Source organism: Capricornis sumatraensis, chromosome X, assembly GCF_032405125.1.
Source record: "Capricornis sumatraensis isolate serow.1 chromosome X, serow.2, whole genome shotgun sequence".
In the NCBI taxonomy this organism is placed as follows: Eukaryota; Metazoa; Chordata; class Mammalia; order Artiodactyla; family Bovidae; genus Capricornis; species Capricornis sumatraensis.
The window spans coordinates 127,342,419-127,349,827 of record NC_091092.1 but is presented as its reverse complement, the minus strand read 5'-3'; the positions used below and the strand labels follow the sequence as shown (position 1 = coordinate 127,349,827).

General features: G+C 42.2%; 1 pseudogene; it reads right to left on the bottom strand.

Annotated features, from left to right (window-relative positions):
* Nucleotides 1-498: 498 nt before the first annotated feature.
* On the bottom strand, nt 499-954 carry LOC138071528 (ARL14 effector protein-like pseudogene; annotated as a pseudogene).
* Between the last annotated feature and the right edge of the window lie 6,455 nt (nt 955-7,409).

Below are 7,409 nucleotides of genomic sequence, written 5' to 3'. Positions count from 1 at the left end.
TCACGTGGCCATGGGGCCTATTAAAGGTTTTTTTTTTTTTTTAAAAAAAACCAAATTTCACTTTAATACTGTTAAAACAGTAACACTAAAAGCATGAGACTATGAGTATGCAGTGCCAAGTCAATCCAAATAGAATTCTGATTTAGACTTGATGATGTGTAAGATCCTAACGGTAACTATTATAAACATATGTTCTTTGTCAAGACAAGCTCTCAGCTACAGAATTCTAAAGCTCCATCTCCTAAGGTACCAGCAAAGAGGAAAGGGATTTTTAACGTGAGAGCAGAGTAGGAATGGAGTTGCTGGTTACCAGGGGAGGAATCTGAGTCATCACAACAGGAAGGTTAGAGAAGGACTTGGTTCTATGGCTTCAGAGAACACTAACTAGTCTAAACTATATTTTTAAAACTTTTTTCCGCCAGTCCTAAAGTTCACCCAGGAGAAAGAGGCTGGTGTAACTGCAAAGCAGAGAAAATGGATCAGCCTGGTGGGCTGCTCCTAGTCGGAGATGTCAAATGGCATCTTGCTGATGACCTCCCCATTCTCATCGACTATGGTGTGGTAGACCCAGCGGCGGTTGCAGCGGCAAGTGGGCCCGCACTTGGTGGAGTTACACTTGGGGCACGGGTAGAAGCAACCCAGGCAGTCTTCATCAAGGCAGTCACACAGGTCAGCCTGATTGAAGGTGAGCCTGCCCTTTTGGTCATACTTGTTGACTTTGCGTTTTATAGGAACAAACTCATTCTTCCTTGCCATTTGCCCTTCCTTCATCAGCTGCCTTAATTTAGGGTTAAAGTTGGCTACCTGAGGCCCGGGATTTTGAAATGATAACCGTTTTAACTGCCACTCCACCCGTTTCTTCTGCTTCAGTTCCATCTCACTTGGTTTCTCAGGAGAACTTGGACGTGCAGGTCTCTCTCGCACCGAACTGTTTTTTTCTGCTTGTTCACTCATTTCTGCTCACCTGGGGACACAAACAAAGTCAGCAACCATTTGTGGGAGCTCAGTCAACCATGAGGACGCTGGAGCTGGTAAACGTCATTTCAGAATGGGCCTATCAAGTTTTTACTTCAAACCTGGGTTAAGTGGATAGGAGCAAGTTTATCAACACCAACAAATCTTTGGACAAAAGTGCTTTTATCAGATAGTATTTCCTCCTTTATTTAACCATCTCTTTTTTCTATCAACTGTTTAAATAACCATTCATGTTGGTCTAGACTGGTACTTCTCAAACATTAATGTGCGTATGAATCAGGAAACATCTTGTTAAAAACTAGATGATGATTCAGTTAGGACTGGGGTGGGGCCAGAGAATCTACCTGTCTAATGTATGCCCGGATTATACTGATATAGCTAATTCCAAACCTACTTTGAGTCTCAAGGGCCTAGAGCTAAACCAATAGTGATCAGGAGCCACAATTGCTTGATCAGGGGCAAAAATTGCTTCGCTTTAATAGAAACCCAATTATTCTTCTTAGGTGAGTGGCCCTAGGATAGAAAAACAGCAGTTTTTTATGTAAAGAATCTCTTTCTCTCCACAATTCCCCACACCCCCGCCCCCCGACAGTACCCCCACACAAGGCAAACTCTTGACTTTTCCTCCAGCTAAATTGGTTTGAACAAAGAAAATACTGTTTGAACCACTTCAGATCAATAAACATATTCCTTGTTTCTAATGACTGTAGTAAGTAATGGAAATTGGATGGTCATTTTTAGCAATTGCCTTTTCTCTTTAAAACATCAGCACATTAGTTGTGGTTTATTTATTTCCTTTGAAGCGACCTCCAATTCTTCTCAGGAAACACTCTACAAGCTACTTTAAGGTAATTCATCATATTGAATTAGTGACTGGTTTCAAAAAGGCTTTCTAAGGTCAGTACACTCTCAAGGACTTTCAGTGTCATTTCACCTCTCTCCATGTCTCACTGTCTCTGTGTGTCTGTTTCTTCCCTCACCACCCCCCCCATCCCTCTGTTTCTCTCCTAATTGGCCCATGTCCTACAGACTCCACAAAGCTTCCCAAACTACTAAGAACTTAAAGTAGAGAGGCAGAGGATGCCCGTTTCTTTAAGGATGTTCTGCCTAGCTTCAAGAAGCAAACTGGCCAAAAGGAAGAGAGACAGAGGATGGGGCATCAGCTGTGAGAGGATCTACTAGAGAAAAATTCCCGTTGCTTCTCACTGGAGAGTTTCAGGCAATTCCAGGGGAGTGGCCACACTCTGTTTGATACATACTACCTATTTCACACAAAAGGTTCCCTTTTAGGTCTTCCTTGGCACTTGAACGATGTAGTGTCTACAGAGAGGGAAAAGCAAATGATTCCCCTGAATCTCTCTCTTGAATTGGATTTATTTGCCAGGATCTTGTTGAGTAAATACCCAGGAAAGAAATAATACAGTTTCATAATTTCTATCTAAGTTAGTGCAATGTTTTGGCAAGTCTAGAACATTTAGTTTTTTATTACTCTAATTCTCTGAGTTGTAATTTCATAGTGGACTCCTTACCTTACTTTTTTGGGGGGTGGGGGGAGGGTAGCAGCTACCTTTCTGATACATTACCCTAGGCAGAGGAGCCTCAGGCCTCACCCTGCCAGGGATCAAACACTAGCACTGTCTTCACCACTAACTATCCGACTTTAACTTAAGATGACTTCAGCTGCTTAACCTCAGTTTCCTCATGTGAAAATGGGGATAATAATAGAACCTTCTCTATGGGTATGCCCTAAATTAGGTGCAGTGAGAACTTCAAAGATGATATAAGACCAGGTTTCTGCCCGCAAAGGTTTGGCAATCTCCACTGGAAGATCAAGTGTCTGCAGCTCACTGCAAGGACAGAGAAAGGTGCTCCAGTTCAGATTCTGAGAACCCTATGGGGGGTGGGGGTGGGGTTCGTAATCATCAAACATCAATAGAGGCATCCCTATTTAGAACTAAGCTTTATATCTTCTTTCTGCACCCCCCCCCCAGTTTAGTGAGGTGCTCAGTCACTCAGTTGTGTCCACCTCTTTGCAACCCCATGGACTATAGCCCTCTAGGCTCCTCGGTCCATTTTCCAGGCAAGAATATTGGAGTGTGTTGCCATTCCCTTCTCCAGAACTAACCTTTACATCTTAAAGAATTCCGGTTCATCCCCATAATGGTAAAAGAAGTGAATGTGTGAGTGAGTGAGTGTGTGTGTGTGTGTATGTGTGTGTGCATGTGCAAATTTACCACCATAATTCAGGCTAAAGCCACTGTTTTTTTCATTCATTCAGCAAATATTGATCAAGAGTATACCATATATGCTAGGAATTGTGCCCTATTTATTGCAGTCACAATTGCACACACAAGTCCAGAGTCCTTCAAGCAGTGGTCCTTACAGAAATGAATAAATTGGGGTAAAAATCTTTCACTCTTCAATTAAGCAAAATATCTGTATAGGCCAATTTTAAGGCACTGTATTTGTTTTAGAAACAGGCACCAAGACTTTGGTGGAGAAACTCAAAGTTTAGTTATGAATAGCTGTGTACCAACAGAGAATGCGATGGCACCCCACTCCAGTACTCTTGCCTGGAAAATCCCATGGATGGAGGAGCCTGGTAGTCTGCAGTCCATGAGGTCTCTAAGAGTCGGACACGACTGAGTGACTTCCCTTTCACTTTTCACTGTCATGCACTGGAGAAGGAAATGGCAACCCACTCCAGTGTTCTTGCCTGAAGAATCCCAGGGACGGGGGAGCCTGGTGAGCTGCCGTCTATGGGGTCACACAGAGTCGGACACGACTGAAGTGAGTTAGCAGCAGTAGTATCAGCAGCTATGAACCAAACACAAACCTGATTCTCAATTATAGAAAGTAGAATCAGGTTACAATGAGACCTTTTACTGCAGGAGCACTGGATATTGCAAGTAAAATCACCAGGCAGCTGAACACATGTGGCCATGTTATGTTCAGCTACAGCACACTCAAGACTTCCCTAGTGGCTCAGATGGTAAAGCGTCTGCCTACAATGCGGGAGACCCGGGTTCAATCCCTGGGTCGGGAAGATCTCCTGAAGAAGGGAATGGCCACCCACTCCAGTATTCTTGCCTCCCCCGCCCCCCACCCAGAAAAGGGTTCAAGGAAATATTGGGGCTTCCCTGGTGGCTCAGAGGTTAAAGCGTCTGCCTGTAATGAAGGAGACACAGGTTCAATCCCTGGGGCGGAAAGATCCCCTGGAGAAGGGAATGGCAACCCACTCCAGTACTCTTGCCTGGAGAATCCCATGGACGGAGGAGCCTGGTGGGCTACAGTCCACGGGGTCACAAAGAGTCGGACACGACTGAGCGACTTCACTCTCTATAGCATACTCACACTTTGACATGAGATATGTTTGTGAACCAGAATTGTTAGCTTAAACCCCAGGGTCTCTTAAACCCTTGACATCTCTCAAAAATGTTGGGAGGATATGTTGAGGCAAACATTTAGGGAAATTCAAAATAGAAATAAATGCTCGGTGAATGCATTTGAACCCTTGACATTCCAATCCTGTTGGTCAGGAAAGATCTTGGTATTTTCACAAGGAAGTAATTTTTCTGTTGAAATCACTTTGAAGGTAACCTTATTTTCTTCTTGTCACTCAACCATTTATTTACTTGTCATAAAATAAAGTGAAAAAACTTTGAGCCCAACCACATAAAAGTCTTACATGCATGAGCTTTATCATTATCTTTCTTACCATAGTTCTCTTAGTCCTTAAATTTCATGGTGCTGAAAATATCCTTTTTGTGTTTCTTTTCTGGATTGTTCTCCCTCTGAGCAATGGTTACCAGAATCTTTCAGAATGACATGTATTTGCTAATTGGATTAAAGGCGAGATAATGGAAAACTTTTTTCCCCAACTATCTGGGTGATATTCTTAATCTGGAAAACAGATGTTTCAACATCTCTTTGCATCTTTGTGTTCATGATTACAGTTCATGATTTCAGAATATTCCAAATGATTCCAACTCACTTTCCACATAGTTGGAAGCAGGAAGCCATTAAGATGAACCCCTTTCAACTTACATGTAATAATAGGAGGTGAAAGAAGGTAGAAAAGGGAGGGAGGAGTCCATTAGACTGGTTCTTGGTTGATGATTTTTATACTTCTCTCAGCTCTCAAAACTGTCTTTTTGTTTAATTCACTTATTGAAGCAGTTGATGCTTTTTATTATCCCACGCGCATAGATTAAAAACATTAAAATATACTTACTCAGTGGAAGATGAAAGATAATCCTTATTTAGGTGGTTACACTACTTTCACCGAAGACAGTCCTTTTACCTAAAGCACCATAAAAACACAGTTTATCATCTATTCATTAGGGGGAAAATGTGTTACATGTAACACACAAATAAAATCTCCTGTCCTTCCCAATAACTGTGTCTCTTAACTTTCATCTTTCATCTAAAAATGTTTATACAACTATTGTAGGCCATTGGTATTTGAGAAAATGAGAGGAAAATGGTTATTACTGAAATAGACTTCATGAAAAATAGTTTCAAATGTTCAAATTATGTTTAAAGAGAAAAAAGCGAAGAGGGCAAAAGAAATCTTATTCTAGTAGTACCCCGGCTGAAAGTTTCAACAAATTTAGTCTTTTAAAAAATCCTTCAGTAATAGTAATAATGAAAGAGATCCTTTTCATTTAACAGTGAGAATGATTAATTTGCCATTAGAAAAAACTTCACATTTTCCATAACTGATACTGGGAATCAAAGATGTTTGGGAACATTGTCTATATTTGAGGTTATACAAAAGCCTTGATGTATACAGAAGTGGAGATTCTTGGGTCCTACACCCAGAAATTCCAATTCATTAATTCTGGGGGGTTGCCTGTGACCCTGCATTTTTAACAAACAGCCCTGGTGATTCTATATTGGTGGTTCAGGGACCACACGCGGAGAAGGGTGGCTGTGTAACTCTCCTGAGATTGTAACAGAGCCCAGCTCTGCCTGCCATCCTCTGCTCGCACAGCTGTTGCTAAATATCCTTCAACAAAGATCTTTAGGGAGATGACTTTCATACAGTGATATCTTAAGATACATTCGGAGTGATCCTCAGTTATGACAGTTAAACACCTTTGATTAATTAACTATACTCTAACTGAAATTAGTGAATATACGAGGGTGTACCTGGGAAGTGTCTACAACCACACTACATATTTGGCCAGAACCCTCTGGTTAAATAGAGGTGGGGCTGCCTATTCACCTAGATTTGAAATACAAATGAAATATTAGAATTCAAATGAAGGACTCTTAGCCTACCACCATTATATACTGGGGGTCTTCCCTGGTGGCTCAGAGGTTAAAGCGTCTGCCTGCAATGCGGGAGACCCGGGTTCGATCCCTGGGCCGGGAAGATCCCCTGGAGAAGGAAATGGCAACCCACTCCAGTACTCTTGCCTGGAGAATCCCATGGACGGAGGAGCCTGGTAGGCTAGAGTTCATGGGGTCGCAAAGAGTCGGACGTGACTGAGCCACTTCACTTTATTATATACAGGAGAAGAGATGATGTCATTTGGAGCAAATCATAAGAGACAGCACCCATACATTAAACAGTTGTTGAAAGGGTAAAGAGAAGGCATTGAATTTAGACGAAGATCTGGTTATTGTGACAACTGGTGTATAGTATAGTCTGTTTTGCTGAATTTCACCAGCTCTTGCTTCTGTTTATCTTCCTAAATAAAATTAGATGTGTTCCAGCAAGCAGAATTTAAGAAGGCTTCTGGTGAATTCTAGACTGTCTCTGAGTAGTGTGTCCCTCATCACAAATACCTGGAGTGGGGGAGGATCCAGAAAGCTGCCACGCCCACGGAACTGCTTTTCTCTGCCTGCAAAGAGTGCTGGACCAGTTCTACAAAGGAGGCCAGACAAGCCCTTCCAAATGAGGCACAAGGTAGAGTTCCTATGGGATCCAACTATTTATTTCTTCCCTCCTTACCCACCCTTCTTTTCTCCTCTGTTGACACCCTGCAGAAGGGAAGTGTGGAAGAATGTATTATTTGTTCATAATTTTTCCTTCTTTTCTCTGTATTGTGCCATAGTTTCACTAGGTAGATTATACTTCTCCATCCCACTGACCTTGAAATTCACCATATGACTTGCTCGGGCTAAGGGAAAATGGGCACAAGTGATCATTAATGAGTTCTGCGCTGAGATATTAAAGGGCATTGCAAATTTCTGCCAAGTTCTTCTTGTATTTCTGTCATCTGCCATGAGAAGTGCATACCCCAGGAAGCTGCCGACTGCAAAATGAGACACATATGAACAGACCTCAGTCTGATTCACAGCCTTAAGCAGAGCTGCCATAAGTGACCCACAGACACATGAGGAAGAACATCAATGGTATCTTGGTCAACCACTAAGATTTAGGGGTGGGGTGTTTGCTATGCAGCAGCATCATAGCCTTAGCA